At 42.5% G+C, this 17,374-nt stretch overlaps 1 protein-coding gene across 5 annotated transcripts in view; it reads left to right on the top strand.

Annotated features, from left to right (window-relative positions):
- Nucleotides 1–919: 919 nt before the first annotated feature.
- The window catches only part of ptpra (protein tyrosine phosphatase receptor type A), a 313,384-nt gene continuing 296,929 nt past the window's right edge, over nucleotides 920–17,374 (top strand). For 2 of the 5 annotated variants that reach the window (XM_043701012.2, XM_043700779.2), the window contains exon 1: nucleotides 921–1,506. The gene's annotated coding sequence lies outside the window, so the exon portion shown is untranslated. Of the gene's footprint in view, nucleotides 1,507–17,374 lie in introns of all 5 variants that reach the window. The other 3 variants (XM_043700933.2, XM_043701093.2, XM_087991448.1) reach the window with 3 other exon arrangements.

The following is a 17,374-nucleotide window of genomic DNA, read 5'->3' as shown; positions in this document are numbered from 1 at the left end:
CCCTTGTAATACCCGACTCAATACGCGGGAAAAGGTTCATACTGTCGACCCTATCTAACCCCCTAATCATCTTGTACACCTCAATCAAGTCACCCCTAAACCTTCTTTTCTCTAGTGAAAACAGCCCCAAGTGCCTCAGTCTTTCCTCATACGATTTTCCTTCCATACCAGGCAACATCCTGGTAAACCTCCTCTGCACCCGTTCCAATGCCTCCACATCCTTCCTATAGTATGGCGACCAAAACTGCACACAATATTCCAGATGCGGCCGTACCAGAGTCTTATACAACTGCATCATGACCTCAGGACTCCGGAACTCAATTCCTCTACCAATAAAAGCCAGTACGCCATATGCCTTCCTCACCGCACTATTTACCTGGGTGGCAACTTTCAGAGATCTGTGTACATGGACACCAAGATCCCTCTGGTCTTCAAGACAGAAATGGATAAATTCTGGATCTTGCAAGGGATTAAGGACTACGGGGAGAGTGCAGATAAATCGAGTTGAAATACCCATCAGCCATGATTAAATGGCAGAGTGGACTCGATGGGCTGAATGGCCTTACTTCCACTCATTTGTCTTATGGTCTTAAATAAAAGGTGCCAGTAACATTGAAGACAGTTCGGCCACTCATTACCGATATTGATTTTCTGAAAGAGCAGTCTCGCTCAATATCACAGCTTCTTTTGGTTGGTCTCTTAAGGCTGCATGTTTTACCTTCAAGCACACAGTTCAAATCTCTGAAATATTATGAATGGAATTCATTCCCTATACATTTCCCTTTCGAGAGAAGGGGCGGAGGGAAAGGAGGCAGGAATATCATTGCGCCTCCTTTTTTTTTCCGAATGGAGTCACCTCGGTGCAATTCTTGTGATTTGAGAATATCTTGAAGGTGAGGAGGTGCAGGGAGAAAAGAAAGTCAAAAAATTCCTGCAGTGATTTGGAGCTTCCTGACGGTGGCGTTTAAAATTAGCAGGGAGGGAAAGAAAGAAAGGAAAACAGTTTTTTTTGTGTAAATAGAGGGAGAGACTTTATAAGAAAAAGAAAAGCAACACTCCGGTCTCAGTTTACTACCTCCTCTGGAGGTTTTTGCGGAGTCAGTTGGAGGGAAGGGGAGGTTGAAGCAACATGGCGGAGTGGCAGCGGTAGCGGGGAGGGAGAGGATCGCGAGGCGCGGCGGTTGGTCGGGGACCGAGGGAGAGCAGCGCGAGGCGGGCGAGCCGTTGGGGAGTCCGGAGCGCGAGGCAGGCAGCAGAGTGAGAGAGGCTGCAGCTGAGAAAGGAGTCCCCTCCGCTGAGCGAGAGTGAGTAGCAGCGTAACCCATCGCTGGGAGAAACCTCTTCCCCCCGACCGGGAACCGGCTGGAGTAAAAGGAGAAGGGAAGACACTGAAGTGAAGAGGTGGATGTTTCTTCTCCTCCCTACCTCCTCTGTTTTCATAATCGTTGGATTCTCTCCCTCGCCTCGTTACATACATACCCTCCTCAGTTCGTTTGCATTTTCAAAGTGAGTTGAAAAAAATATTTTCTATTTGTTATTAAAGAAATGAAAATACTCGATTTTACTTTGGCTTTACCAATTCTCCGCATAGGTTTGATTTCACGTTGGCAACTCTTGATTCATTTAATTACGGCGCGCATTTCTTTTTTTAATTGTTGATGGAATGTGTTTTTTTTCCCTCCCCGTGTTTTATGCGAGAAAATCCAGGGTTTACGTGGGCGGGCGTGGTATATATGAGGAGGAGATGGAGAATATTTTAATCCTTTTTTTTTGCATCCTGCTATTGGCAGGGCCTCTGGATGGCGGTTTGCAGCGTATTCCAGGCCCAAGGGCCAGGTGGGCCTTTGGGAATCGTTGCAGGAGCCAAATGTCACTCAGTTTTGTTTTTTCTTTGAATATATATTACGTTTCCGAGTTTGTACTGTGCAACCTCTGCCTGCCAGCTTTTTCTGCGAGAGCCGAAGTTGCCTCCCTGTAATGTTAGATTTTTCCTACGTTAAAAACAACGTTTTAGTCTAAGCTCGTAAACCAAAGAGAATTTTTTTTTCTTATTGGTTTATCATTGCCATTTTCCAGAACAAGCAAGTCTCGCACTTTTCATTCGATACATTTCATTTTATATTCATTCTTCTACCCCCACACCTTTTAATTTCCAAACAAATCGCTTCCAGCCACCCTTTCCTTTTAATTAGTTTCACAAGTCCTGAGATGCTGCTACTGGCAGCTATATTTCGCCATATGCATTCCTGTCACGGTAACTACAAAACAAACATCTGAATCATGATTTCATGATTTGGAGTTCAGTTCACTGCATTTCCGAAAAATGCATTTCTCCCTTAGCAGTTTTCTAAATCTGAATCAGTCATCTGAAACGTTTTCAGTCGGACCGATTTTGTGTCCCAATTACATTCTAAGCAGAACTTTTGTGTTGGTCTGCAAGTTGAAACATTAACCATAGACCCACATCATGTGCAGTTTCTTCCCAGATTCGAAGCAAGTTGTACTGTTCACTTTAGCTATCATGACCTTGATTTGGTGGCTTTAATTGACTAGAATTGTATCAATTTAATATTTGATGATAAATGCATCTCAATATGGCAGGAATGTGGTGCAGGAAATAAACCACTGATGGATTTAAACGGCATTATGTAATCTGCAAGAATGAAGTTAAGGGTTTAGCAATAAACCTCTATTCACTACCTTCAAACTTTCAATCGTGTTCTTCATGGGTATGCAGTGAAGATACCACACTTTACATGGAAATATTGTGAATATGCCAGGTAATAACATTGAATCAAAATATGAACTTCTGTTTCATCCCAGATTTTTAATCTTTGCCAGAAAAAAATTGTGATATAGTCATCCATTTTGAATTTTACAACTTGGTCTTAGTTAAAGAGTGACATTTTGGCTTGCATATCTTTGCTATTAAGCAAACTTTTTAATCTACTGACTAAATTACTCACCCTTGATCTTTGACTGCTTTAGAAAGGTCTTTTTAATGCAGAATAATGCAACACAATAGTTTTTGTGTTTATGTTAAAACATTTTCAAGAGTTGTTTGTCATTAACATAAACAATTTGGATGACACGGTTAGTAAGTTTGTGGATGACGCTAAAATTGGTGGTATATTGGAGACTTGAATAAGGCTATCTAGGATTACAAAGGAATCTTGATCAATTAGGTCAATGGACTGAGAAGAGGCAGGTGGAGTGTACTTCACATTGGTGCGAGGCATTGCATTTTGGTAAGACTAAAGACGGCAGGAGTTAATGGTAGGGGCCTGGGGAATGTTGTGCAATGCAGAGGCCTTGGGGTTCAGGCACATAGTTCATTGAAAGTTACATCACAGGTAGACAGAGGGTTAGTCAATCAGACCATTGAATTTAGGAGTTGGGAAGTCCTGTTGTGGTTGTACAGGACATTGGTCAGGCCACTTTTGGAGTAGGAGGAAGTGAGGACTGCTGGGGATCAGAGTTGAGTGTGGCGCTGGAAAAGCGCACCAGGGCAGACAGCATCCGGAGGAGCAGGAGAATCGACATTTTGGGCTTATTCTCGTAACATCGATTCTTCTGCTCCTCTGATGCTGCCTGACCCACTTTTGGAGTAGTACTGTGTACAGGTCTGGTTGTCCTGGTCTAGAAAGAGCACTAAACTAGAGAGGATGCAGGAAAGATTTACAAGAATGTTACTGGAACTGCAGGGTTTGAGTTATAAGGAGAGGCTGAATAAGCTGGGACTTTTTTCACTGGAGCATAAGAGGTTTCTAAAATCATGGGAGGCGCAGATAAAGTGAAGAGCATTGGTCTTTTTCTCTATGTTGGGGAGTTCGAAACTAGAGGGCATAATTTTAAGGTGAAAGGAAAAAGATTTAAAGGGGAATTGAAGGGCAACCTTTAGCACAGAGTCTGGTTTGCATATGGAATGAATTGCCAGAGAAAGTGGTAGATACAAGTACAGCTACAGCGGCCACTACAGCGGACAGCTGAAACTGATAACCGGAAGCGGCATGTTCAGGCCACTATAAATGCCGGAGGAAACACCACAGAAGCGCTTCACAGGAGGCTCCCAAGCACTGAGGATGTCATCTAGACAGGGGACGAAACGTTTGCAACAAAAATTTCCAGCTCGGCGGACAGAACCACAACAGATACAAGTACAGTTTAAAATATTTAATAGACATTTGGGCAGGTACATGGATAGGAAAGATTTAGAAGGATATTGGCCAAATGTAGGCAAATGGGACTAGGTAAGCCTGAGAAACTTGGTTAGCATGGATAAGTTGGACTGAAGGGCCTGTTTCTGTACTGAATAACTCTTAATTCTGGAATAAAGTATTGGGAGGTCAAGCAAGTGGCTTGGATTTATATTTCACTTTGGAGAACGGAATTTGGGAAATGATGAGAAGATTGGCTGTGATTTGTCAGAAAACAAGTTTCTTGTCCTTAGTTCTCACATAACTTTAAGTTGGATACAAGAGTTACATTTTTGCATCATATTGTATGTGAAGCTAGACATTCTAGTTTAACTGTAAAAGACGCATGCCTCTCTGGGAGTTGTTACAGTAAATAAACTGGAAGGTTGCAATATTATCATTTAAAACAGTAAAAGTTATTTCAAAGTTTTTGTGATTGTCATTTTTTTTAGTCTTCCCAGATCTCGTTTTTTGTGCCAGTTGTTGTTCTGAAGCCAGTTGTGGATGTGCTGTAACAACTTTTTTTTCACTTGTTCCCACATGTGGAAAAGCCAGGTGGGCAAGAAGGGACTGCATGTGATATCTTACTTCACAATACTTTGCCATTGTAGTGTGACATTTTTGCTGTATGACCATTGGGGAAATAATGGGGTGCCAAGCTTAGTTGTCCTGCTGGAGGCTAAGGAGAATAATTTGAGAATTTCTACTCTGAATTATTATCTGTATGCAGAGTAGAAAGTATGTGTGGAAACAGGATTTGACTTGACTTTGAGTCATAGAGATGTACAGTATGGAAACAGACCCTTCGGTCCAACCTGTCCATGCCGACCAGATATCCCAACCCAATCTACTCCTACTTGCCAGCGCCCGGCCCATATGCCGCCAAACCCTTCCTGTTCATATACCCATCCAAATGCCTCTTAAATGTTGCAGTTGTACCAGCCTCTATCACTTCCTCTGGCAGCTCATTCCACACACGTACCACCCTCTGCGTGAAAAAGTTGCCCCTTAGGTCTCTTTTAAACCTTTTCCCCCTCTCACCATAAACCTATGCCCTCTACTTCTGGAATCTCTGACTCCAGCGAAAAGACTTTGTCTATTTATCCATGCCATAGAGGTGGCACGGTGGCACAGTGGTTAGCACTGCTGCCTCATAGCGCCAGAGACCCGGGTTCATTTCCCGCCTCAGGCGACTGACTGTGTGGAGTTTGCACATTCTCCCCATGTCTGCGTGGGTTTCCTCCAGGTGCTCCGGTTTCCTCCCACAATCCAAAAAAAAAATGTGCAGGTTAGGTGAATTGGCCATGCTAAATTGCCCATAGAGTTAGATGAAGGGGTAAATGTGGGGAATGGGTCTGGGTGGGTTGCGCTTTGGCCTGTTTCCACATTGTAAGTAATCTAATCTAATCTAATCTAATGCCCCTCATAATTTTGTAAACCTCTATAAGGTCACCCCTCAGCCTCCGACGCTCTAGGGAAAACAGCCCTAGCCTTTTCAGCCTCTCCTGTAGCTCAGATCCTCCAACCCTGGCAACATCCTTGTAAATCTTTTCTGAACCCTTTCAAGTTTCACAACATCTTTCCGATAGTGGCCTAACCAATGTACTGTACAGCCGCAACATGACCTCCCAACCCCGGTACTCAGTACTCTGACCAATAAAGGAAAGCATACCAAACACCACCTTCACTATCCTATCTACCTGTGATTCCACTTTCAAGGAGCTACGAACCTGCACTCCAAGGTCTCTTTGTTCAGCAACACTCCCTAGGACCTTCCCATTAAGTGTATTAAGTCCTGCTAACATTTGCTTTCTCAAAATGCAGCACCTCGCATTTATCTTAATTAAACTCCATCTGCCACTTCTCAGCCCATTGGCCAATCTGGTCCAGATCCTGTTGTAGTCTGAGGTAACCTTCTTCGCTGTCCACTACACCTCCAATTTTGGTGCCATCTGCAAAATTACTAACTGTACCTCTTATGCTCTCATCCAAATCATTTATGTAAATGACAAAAAGTAGAGGGCCCAGCACCGATCCTTGTGGCACTCCACTGGTCACAGGCCTCCAGTCTGAAAAACAACCCTCCACCACCACCCTCTGTCTTCTACCTTTGAGCCAGTTCTGTATCCAAATGGCTAGTTCTCTCTGTGTTGCATGAGATCTAACCTTGCTAATGAGTCTCCCATGAGGAACCTTGTCGATTGCCTTATGAAGTCCATATAGATCACATCTACTGCTCTGCCCTCATCGATCTTCTTTGTTACTTCTTCAAAATACTCAATCAAGTTTGTGAGACATGATTTCCCATGCACAAAGCCATGTTGACTATCCCGAATCAGTCCTTGCCTTTCCAAATACATGTACATCCTGTCCCTCAGGATTCCCTCCAACAACTTGCCCACCACCGACGTCAGGTCACCGGTCTATGGTTTCCTGGCTTGTCTTTACCACCCTTCTTAAACAGTGGCACCACGTTTGCCAACCTCCAGTCTTCCGTCACCTCACCTGTAACTATCGATGATACAAATATCTCAGCAAGAGGCCCAGCAATCACTTCTCTAGCTTCCCACAGAGTTCTCGGGTACACTTGATCAGGTCCTGGGGATTTATCCACCTTTACCCGTTTCAAGATATCCAGCACTTCCTCCTCTGTAATATGGACATTTTGCAAGATGTCACCATCTATTTCCTTCCATATCCTTTTCCACAGTAAATACTGATGCAAAATATTCATTTAGTATCTCCCCCATTTTCTGTGGCTCCACACAAAGGCCGTCTTGTTGATCTTTGAGGGGCCCTATTCTCTCCCGAGTTACCCTTTTGTCCTTAATATATTTGTAAAAACACTTTGGATTCTCCTTAATTCTATTTGCCAACGCTATCTCATGTCCCCGTTTTGCCCTCCTGTTTTCCCTCTTAAGTATACTCCTACTTTCTTTATACTCTTCTAAGGATTCACTCGATCTATCCTGTCTATACCTGACATGTGCTTCCTTCTTTTTCTTAACCAAACCCTCAATTTTTTTAGTCATCCAGCATTCCCTATAACTACCAGCCTTTCCTTTCACCCTAACAGGAATATACTTTCTCCGGATTCTTGTTATCTCATTTCTGAAGGCTTTCCATTTTCCAGCTGACCCTTTACCTGCGAGCATCTGCCTCCAATCAGCTTTCAAAAGATAGACAATAGGTGCGGGAGTAGGCTATTCAGCCCTTTGAGCCTGCACCGCCATTCAATATAATCATGGCTGATCATTCCTAATCAGTATCCTGTTCCTGCCTTATCTCCATAACCCTTGATTCCACTATCTTTGAGAGCTCTATCCAACGCTTTCTTAAATGAATTCAGAGACTGGGCCTCCACTGCCCTCTGGGGCAGAGCATTCCACACAGCCACCACTCTCTGGGTGAAGAAGTTTCTCCTCATCTCTGTCCTAAATGGTCTACCCCGTATTTTTAAGCTGTGTTCTCTGGTTCGGCACTCACCCATCAGTGGAAATATGTTTCCTGCTGCCAGAGTGTCCAATCCTTTCATAATCTTATACGTCTCAATCAGATCCACTCTCAGTCTTCTAAACTCAAGGGTTTACAAGCCCAGTCGCTTCAGTCTTTCAGTGTAAGGTAATCCTGCGATTCCAGGAATTGACCTCGTGAATCTACGCTGCACTCCCTCAATAGCCAGAATGTCTTTTCTCAAATGTGGAGACCAGAACTGCACACAGTACTCCAGGTGTGGTCTCACCAGGGCCCTGTACAGCTGCAGAAGCACCTCCTTGCTTCTATACTCAATTCCTCTTGTTATGAAGGCCAGCATGCTATTAGCCTTCTTCACTACCTGCTGTACCTGCATGCTTGCCTTCATTGACTGGTGTACAAGAACACCCAGATCTCTCTGTACTGCCCCTTTACCTAAATTGATTCCATTGAGGTAGTAATCTGCCTTCCTGTTCTTGCCACCAAAGTGGATAACCATACATTTATCCACATTAAACTGCATCTGCCATGCATCTGCCCACTCACTTAACTTGTCCAGGTCACCCTGTAATCTCCTAACATCCTCATCACATTTCACCCTGCCACCCAGCTTTGTATATCAGCAAATTTGCTAATGTTATTGCTGATACCATCTTCTATATCATTAAATATATTGTAAAAAGCTGCGGTCCCAGCACGGATCCCTGCGGTATCCCACTGGTCACTGCCTGCCATTCCGAAATGGAGCCGTTTATCACTACCCTTTGTTTCCTATTAGCCAACCAATTTTCAATCCAATCTAGTACTTTGCCATCAATACCATGCGCCCTAATTTTATTCACTAACCTCCTGTGTGGGACTTTATCAAAAGCTTTCTGAAAGTCCAGGTACACTACATCTACTGGATCTCCCTCTTCCAACTTCAGAGTTACATCCTCAAAAAATTCAAGAAGATTAGTCAAGCATGATTTCTCCTTCATAAATGCATGCTGACTCTGTCCTATCCTGTTTATACTATCCAGATGTGCAGTAATTTCATCCTTTATAATAGACTCCAGCATCTTTCCCACCACTGAGGTCAGACTAACTGGTCTATAATTTCCTGCTTTCTCTCGCCCACCTTTCTTAAAAAGTGGTATAACATTAACCACCCTCCAATCCTCAGGAACCAACCCCGAATCTATTGAACTCTGGAAAATAATCACCAACGCATCCATGATTTCCCGAGCCACCTCCTTCAGTACCCTGGGATGCAGACCATCATGCCCCGGAGACTTATCAACCTTCAGACCTAACAGTCTCTCCAACACCAAATCCTGGCAAATATTAATTCCCTTAAGTTCAGGTCCTTCAGCCACTGTTACCTCAGGGAGATTGCTTGTGTCTTCCCCAGTGAACACAGATCTGAAGTACCCATTTAATTCCTCTGCCATTTCTTTGTTCCCCGTAATATATTCCCCTGTTTCTGTCTTCAAGGGCCCAATTTTTGTCCTAACCATTTTTTTGCCTTGCACATACCTAAAAAAGCTTTTACTATCCTCCTTAATAATCTTGGCCAGTTTACCTTCGTACCTCATTTTTCCTCTGCGTATTTCCTTCTTAGTAATCCTCTGTTGCTCTTTAAAAGCTTCCCAGTCCTCGGTTTTCCCACTTATCTTAGCTATGTTATACTTTTTCTCTTTTTTAACTCTATATGTTTCCTTACTTCCCTCGTCAGCCACGGCCACCCATGCCTCCTCCTGGGATCTTTCTTCCTTTTAGGAATGAACTGATCCTGCAACTTCTGCATTATACACAGAAATATCCACCATTGTTCCTCCACGGTCATCCCTGCTAAGGTATTGCACCATTAGCCTTGCCTAATACCGTCAAAATTGGCCTTTCTTCAATTTAGAACTTCAACTTTTAGATCTGGTCTATCCTTTTCCATCACTATTTTAAAATGAATAGAATTATGGTCGCTGGCCCCAAACTGCTCCCCCCACTGACACCTCAGTCACCTGCCCTGCCTTATTTCCCAAGAGTAGGTCACGTTTTGCACCTTCTCTAGGAGGTGCATTCACATACTGAATCAGAAAATTGTCTTGTACGCACTTAACAAATTCCTCTCCATCTAAACGTTTAACACTATGGCAGTCCCAGTCTATGTTTGCAAAGTTAAAATCTCCTACCATAACTACCCTATTATTCTTGCAGATAGCTGAGATCCCCTTGCAAGTTTGTTTCTCAATTTCCCTCTGACTATTGGGGGGGTCTATAATACAATCCCAATAATGTGATCATCCCCCTTCTTATTTCTCAGTTCCACCCAAATAACTTCCCTGGATGTATTTCCGGGAATATCCTCCGTCAGCACAGCTGTAGTGCTATCCCTTATCAAAAATGCCACTCCCCCTCCTCTCTTGCCTCCCTTTCTATCCTTCCTGTAGCATTTGTATTTTGGAACATTAAGCTGCCAGTCCTGCCCATCCCTGAGCCATGTTTCCGTAATTGCTATGATATCCGAGTCCCATGTTCCTAACCATGCCCTGAGTTCATCTGCCTTCTCTGTTAGGCCCCTTGCATTGAAATAAATGCATCTCAAATCTTCTCGAAAGGTTTATAAGAATGGTGCCAGGATTGGAGGATTGATCTATAGGGTGAGGTTGAATATGCTAGGGCTGTTTTCTCTGGAGTGTCGGAGGCTGAAGGGTGACCTTAGAGATTTATAAAACCACGAGGAGCATGGGTAGGGTAAATAGACAAGATCTTCTCTCTGGGTCAGGGAGTCCAGAACTAGAAGGTATAGGTTTAAGGTGAGAGGGAAAAGATTTAAAAGGCACCTAAGGGGCAACTTTTTCATGCAGAGGGTGGTATGTTTATGAAATGAAGAAGTGGTGGAGGCGTACATTTACAACATTTTGAAAAGGCATCTGGATGGGTATATGAATAGGAAGAGTTTAGCAGGCTATGGGACTAGATTGGATTAGAATATCTGAGCCAGGATACCCGGAATAACATTCCACCTGCTCCAGAGATAGTCGTAATGATGTACAGCATGGAAACAGATCCTTCGGTCCAAATTGTCCATGCTGACCAGGTATCTTAACCTAATCTGGTCTCATTTGCTAGCACTTGGCCTACGTCCCTCTAAACCCTTCCTATTCACATACCCATCCAGTTGCCTTTTAAATATAATTATACCAGCCTTCACCACTTCCGCAAGCAGCTCATTCCAAGACACACCGCCCTCTGTGTGAGAAAGCTGCTCCTTAGGTCTCTATTATATCTTTCCATCTCACCCTAAACCTAGCCCCCTTGTTCTGAATTTCCCCCACTCCAGGGAAAAGACCTTGTCTATTTAACCTATCTGTGCCCCTCATAATTTTATAAATCTCCGTAAGGTCACCCCTCAGCCTCCGACGCTCCAGGAAAAACAGCCCCAGCCTATTCAGCATCTCCCTGTAGCTCAACCCTCCAACCGTGGTAACATCCTTGTAAATCTTTATGAACCCTTTCAAGATTCACAACATCCTTCCGATAGGAGGGGGACCAGAATTGCACACATTATTCCAAAAGTGGCCTCACCAATATCCTATACAGCAGCAACATGATTTGCTAACTCCTATACTCAATTTCTGATCAATGTGTAATAAGATCGCTGAACAGGTTGATTGAAAAATAGCTGTGCTCTGGCTCTCTGTCTGGCTCTGGCTCTCGCTCTCTTGCTAAATGCATATTCCACTCAGTTTATTAAATTACAAATTCTTTTCCTATTGAGTATGAGTTTGGTTAAGAGTCTTTGATATAATACAGCAATTCAGTTATTTTACATCCTATTCTGAAATATATATTCTATACACTATTCCTAAGAAGGAAGTACTGCCACAGTCCACAAGTGAACAAATGTTCTCATTTTATTTACACCGATCCATTGACACTAAGAGTAGATGTCCCAATTCCTTTGAACAAGCATTTTCCCGCATTCTCTGCAGCAAATGTGTCACATTTAAGACTAATACGTTCTCATTCCCTCCTTTTATCTTTTCATGATAACAATACAGTGTATTCAAGTACAATTAGTCCATTCAGTCCATTTGTATTTTCAACAAGTTGACGCCTCTTCTGGCGAGTCGTCGTCCAGAGGAGCAGAGTCAGAAAGATACCTGATTTCGGCATAAAAGTTCGGACATGGAGGTACAGGAGTGAACAAAGGTTGATTAATAAGATTCTTCTTTGGCTTGGGCGAAAAGCAATGCACGGTCCATTTCATGCATAAGTGGACAACAATGTATATTCCTAGGATTAGACCAAGGATTATCAGTGCATCCCACATGAACCATCAGCACAGTGACCATAGCCAGCAGGTAGGACTCCATCCATATGAGTGGGACGATGTTCCCTACGTCTTGACCCATTTTGTTGATGGCATCTGTGTCATGTACAGTGTCTTTTAGAGAAGTTGTCTAGGTAGGTGCAACATTGTAGGCTAATAACAGAACAAGCGCCTCCTTTCGCAAGGAGGAAATCCAGTACTAATCGATTCTGAAGTGTCATCATCCGGGTCTTCGGTAGTTCTTCGCTCATTAGTGTCAATGTGTGAGTAATTGAGTTGGCTAGTTTTTCGATGTTATATGCAAGGTCACCTATCTGATCTAGGGCCATCTCAACATCTGATCTTGGGCCGGAATAAGGCCTCCCATGAACCTTGACCACAGGTTTGTTGATGGAACAAGTCATGCAAGTCTTGTTTTGTTTTTCCTCTAATTTTTGTTCTGTAGCGATTCACATATTGGTGGGCTTTCCATTCATCATCTACTTTAGGTATTTTATGGTGGAGGGTATTTTATTGTTCTCTTGTAAAGTATGCACTAAAGCACAATGTCCATATCAGTCATTGGGTAAATATGGATAGGCCTTGTTTTCGCAAAGCCACGGAGGCTAAATGGAGTTCCAAGGGCGCACTTCTGTGAGTGAATGACGAGTCCACTCAGAATGAATGCTGAATCTTGTAAACAGTGGCTGTTATCAAAAGTTCAGTTATCAAAGGGTATTAGCGGATGGAGAGTAGGAGTGTGAACAGTGTCTTTTATAACATATTTACACAGTATTGCTTCACTTGCCCCATGTCGTGGGTACCCAGAAGTTCTTTCAGTGCACCATTCTAACAGTGGAATAGCGTTAATGTTAAATCCTTAAGGTATGTTAGCGCACTTCGCACAGCGATGTGTGTCTTCCACCAATGGGTTTTGTCATTGTAGGTGAGGGGTTGCAAAAGTGGGTGAGACAGACATACATTGTACATCAGAATAATGGAAGAATGAGGTGACAACACATGAATTGAGGTGTTTCGCTTGAATAAAGAAACCATTGGCAACAAAAGGGGGATTAGGGGTGCATAGTATTTTTCATCTTTTTTTCACCTTTCCAGCTTGTCTTGTTAGCTGCGGTAGCTACTGATTGCAGAAGATGTATAAAGGTATTCCTGCCAGTAGTGGTCATTCAGATAGGAGAAGGTTCTGTCGAGATGGTGTAGGTTGACAGTCTCGAGAATAGATGCCTTAGAGTTCTGTGATTTCGGTACTATGTGTTCAATACTGCAATTCGTATGGTACCTTTTGGGAGAGGGACAGACAAACATTTCGAGGTAACAGTTCTCAGCTGATGGCCTGATGAAGTTATGAAGTCATGCCTTCTCATGATAACTGAGATAGATGTGTTGTGAGGGTGCCAATAATGTTGAAAGTGATGTTTGGAGGTGCAATGTGAATAGCTTAAATGTGTTTCAGCTGAGCAGCTGCATTCATAGCTTCCAACAGTATTGTTGCAAGTTTCATGGAGCTGACAAATTCTATCTTTGGGAGAGGGGGGGCAGTGGGGAAAATAATATTCATCCTCATCGGAGCATCCTGAAGCACCAGTGCCATTGCCAGTGTAGCTGTGATTACATTGGCATTCTACAACTAAATTGTTGGTTTTGTTTCTGCAAGTGGAATCATGGTGACAAATGGGACACGTTAGTGTTCTCACGGTGTCAAGGGTAGTGTTCAGAGTTGCAATGGGGTAGCAAAACAGGTAGTGGTTAGCAGAGTGAATTTTGTTCATTTCTGCTGTTTCGTGGTCATCAGGATTGTTTTGTCTTGAGTGGTAGTAATGACATCAGTAATAGTGATGATGGTAGGTGACGACATGGTTGTCTGTGTAGGGGGAAGAGTCATTGGGCATCTAACGTTCTCATTGTTTTGGCATGTGGCATTCTCCGAAGTATTGTTTAGATTGACTACGTTAATTCCTGTGACCTTGATCATTCCAACAAATATACATATCACCTTAGCCACTTTTCCATTTGATTCATTAGCATTGACACATTCTGTCACGTTAGAGGTTTAGCCAGTCGGAGACATTACGGATGGGCAGAATACATCTGGGTGCATGGTTGGGTTCTGTAAATCACCCTGATTGTGATGGTAGAAAATGATATAAAATTAAGGAATAGTAGAGTACAGCATCAGGCCTTCATCTCACCAAAACTGCATTGACACATGACCCCTTTCTAAGCTAAAACCTTATGCCTCTGTGTTCTGTATCCCTCTATTCCCTGCCTATTTGTAAATCTACCAACATGCACCATAAACGTTGCGATAGTTCCTGCCTCCATACCTCCTCTGGATGTGCATTCCAGGCACTTATCACCCTCTGGAAAAAAAAACACTTGTGCCACATTTCCTTTTAAACTTCCCTCTTTTACCTTCAAACTATGTGCCCTAATAATTGACATGTCTATGCTGAGAAAAATATGCTGACTATCCATTCTATTCATGCCTTTCATAATTTTGTAAACTTTGGTCAGGATGCCCATGACCCTCCGTTCAAGGGAATCCAAACAAAATCAATCCAGTCACTCCTCATAGTCAATACCCTTCAAACCAGGTAAATTATTTCTGTATCCTCTCCGAATCCTCCACATCCTCCTTGTCATGTGGCAACCAGGAATGTATACAAGTTCTATACGCCTGCAACATGATTTGCCAGATTTTCTCCTCTATGCCATAACCAATGAAGGAAAATATGTCACATGCCTTCTTGACCACCTTACCTACTTGTGCTGCCATTTCTGGAAATTGTGGACCTGTACACCTAGATCCTTCTGTATGTTGATGCTACTAATTGATTCTGCCATTTCCTGCACGTTTCCTCCTGCATTCAACCTTCCAAAAATGCATCATTTGTCAGGATTGAATATCTTTTACTATTTTTCTGCTCAAGTCTCCAACCTGTATCTTCTCACTATCTGCAGCTCCCTCAGTCTTTTTGTCATTTGCAAACTTACTAATACGACAACCTACATTCTTCTCCAAATCATTTTTATATACAGACACCTAGCACCGATCCCTGTGAAACCTCACTGACAGGTCTCCAGTCAGAAAAATACCCTTCGACCGCCACTGTGACTTCTATGACTAAGTCAATTCTGTATCCATCATACCAGCTCACTGCAGATCCCATGTGATTTCAATTTTTGTATTTGTCTTCTATGTTCCTTGTCAAAGATTTGTGCTAAAGCCTGTACATGCAAAATGTACCACTCTATCCTCAACTATCTTTATCACTTCCTCAAAAAACTCAATTAAATTTGAGACATGACTGTCTCTGCACAAAACCATACAACCTATTCCTGATAAGTCCATATTTTTCCCCAGATGTGTATAAATCTTATTCCCAAGAATCTGCTCCAATAATTTCCTTCCATTGATGTAAGGCTCACTGGCCTTTATTTTCTGGATTATCCATGCTTCTTTTTTAAATGAAGGAACAACTTTGGCCATTCTCCAGCCATCTGGGACCTCTCCTGTGACTAAAGAGAATAATAAGATTTTGCTACAGGCTGCAACAATTTCCTGACCTGCTCCCTCAGCATTCTGGGACAGATCCCATCAGGTCCTGGAGACTTGTTGACCTTAGTGGCTTTTGAATTACCCAACACTTTGTGTGTATTGACATGCCCCAGAATTTCAAAATATCTCTCCAAGATCCACAATCCACCGTGTCCTTCTCCTTTGTTAGTTCCAATGCAAAATATTCGATAAGGACCTCACTCAGTTCCTCGAGCTTCATGCATACATTCCCACCTTTGTCCTTGAGTGGACCTACCCTTCCTTAGCTACTTGTTTGCTTCTTATAAATGTATAAAACGTTTTGGAATTTTCCTTAATTCTGCTTGTCAATGACATTTTATTGCCCCGTTGAGCCCTCATAATGCCTTGTTTCAGTTCCTTTCTGCTGTCTTTATATCCTTCGAGGGCTCTGTCCATCCTTCTAAATCTCTGCAAATTTGATATTACATTGCTCAGTTATATGGCTCAGTTTTATTGTTTAAAAAACTCTTGATCCTAATTTTTAGAATTGAATTGTCTGTATCAATGATTCTGCAATTTGATGTACATATATATATGTAAGTCATTAAAGGTGGCAGACAGTTAAGGAGACAAAAAACTGCAGATGTTGGAATGCAATATTCTAGCATTGGTCATTAGGGGCACAGTACAAGAATAGAAAGATTATGCTGAACTTCTACATACATGTGCTGGTTAGACTTCCAGTAGAATGTTGAATAGAGTTCTGGGCATCACATTCTCAGAAAGGATGAGAGTGCAGAAAAGTTTTATGAAAAAAAATGTTTTCAGAGATGAGACACTTCTATTCTGAGGTTAGAATGGAGAAATTGAGAAGGCTAAGAGGAGGCTTTATAGGGCAAATTTGGATAAATTGCTACTATTTATAAACAGACCACGAACCAGAGGGCATACTTTCCAAAAGAAGTAAATGTGAAACGAGAAACAAAAACTGTTTTACACCGAATAGTAGGGGTCTGCCTTGCCGGGATGTTTAGTGGAGGCAGGCTCAGTTTAGGCATTCAAGAGGCCATTCGATATCTCTTTAAATAAAAGCAATGTGCAAGGTCACAGAAGAGAAAAGGCAGGATATTATCATGAAGTCAAAGTTCTCAATGGGACGAATAGCATCTTTCTGCACTATTACAATTCTGTGATTATGTGAAGGCTGTGTTTGCTGAGACAAAGAAGCATGCACAGTATGCTGTTAAGGAGTTGCTTGCACATGTGCTAGTGAATGAGATTTATTGAAAAGTTTCTGTATGTATGTCTTTAGAACAGAACATAACATAAGAACTAGGAGCAGGAATAGGCAATCCAGCCTCTTGAGCTTATGCCACCATTTGGTAATCATAGTTGATCTCATCTCTCCCTTAACTGCACTTAGTGCTCTCCATAACCCTTCAAACCAGTTTAAAAAAAATGTCTATCTCCTCTTTAAATTTATTCAGTGTTCAGGCATCCACCACAGATTCATGACCCTTTGAGAGAAGTAATTTCTCCTCATCTTGCAAATGTGCTACTCCTTATCCTAAAACTATGACCTTTCATTCTCAATTGCCCTACATGAGGAAACATCCTTTCTACTTCTACTTTGACAATCCTACAATCCTGTATACCTCAATTAGCTCTCCACTCATTCTGCTCAACTGTGGAGAGTATAGGCCCAAACTGCTCAACCTCTCTTCATTAGAAAAAAACCTCATATCTCTGGAATCAATCGAGTGAACCTCCTCTGAACTGCCTCTAGTGCAACTGGTTCATCCCTCCTCGAGTAAAGAGATCACAATTGTATGCAGTACTCTGGGTGTGGACTTACTAATGCCTTGTACA

This window comes from Chiloscyllium plagiosum, unplaced genomic scaffold (genome assembly GCF_037043375.1).
Source record: "Chiloscyllium plagiosum isolate Xiang-an unplaced genomic scaffold, Cpla_swu_hap1 HiC_scaffold_1, whole genome shotgun sequence".
In the NCBI taxonomy this organism is placed as follows: domain Eukaryota; kingdom Metazoa; phylum Chordata; class Chondrichthyes; order Orectolobiformes; family Hemiscylliidae; genus Chiloscyllium; species Chiloscyllium plagiosum.
Note: the sequence above shows the minus strand (reverse complement) of the source record. Positions and strands in the feature narration are given on the sequence as shown.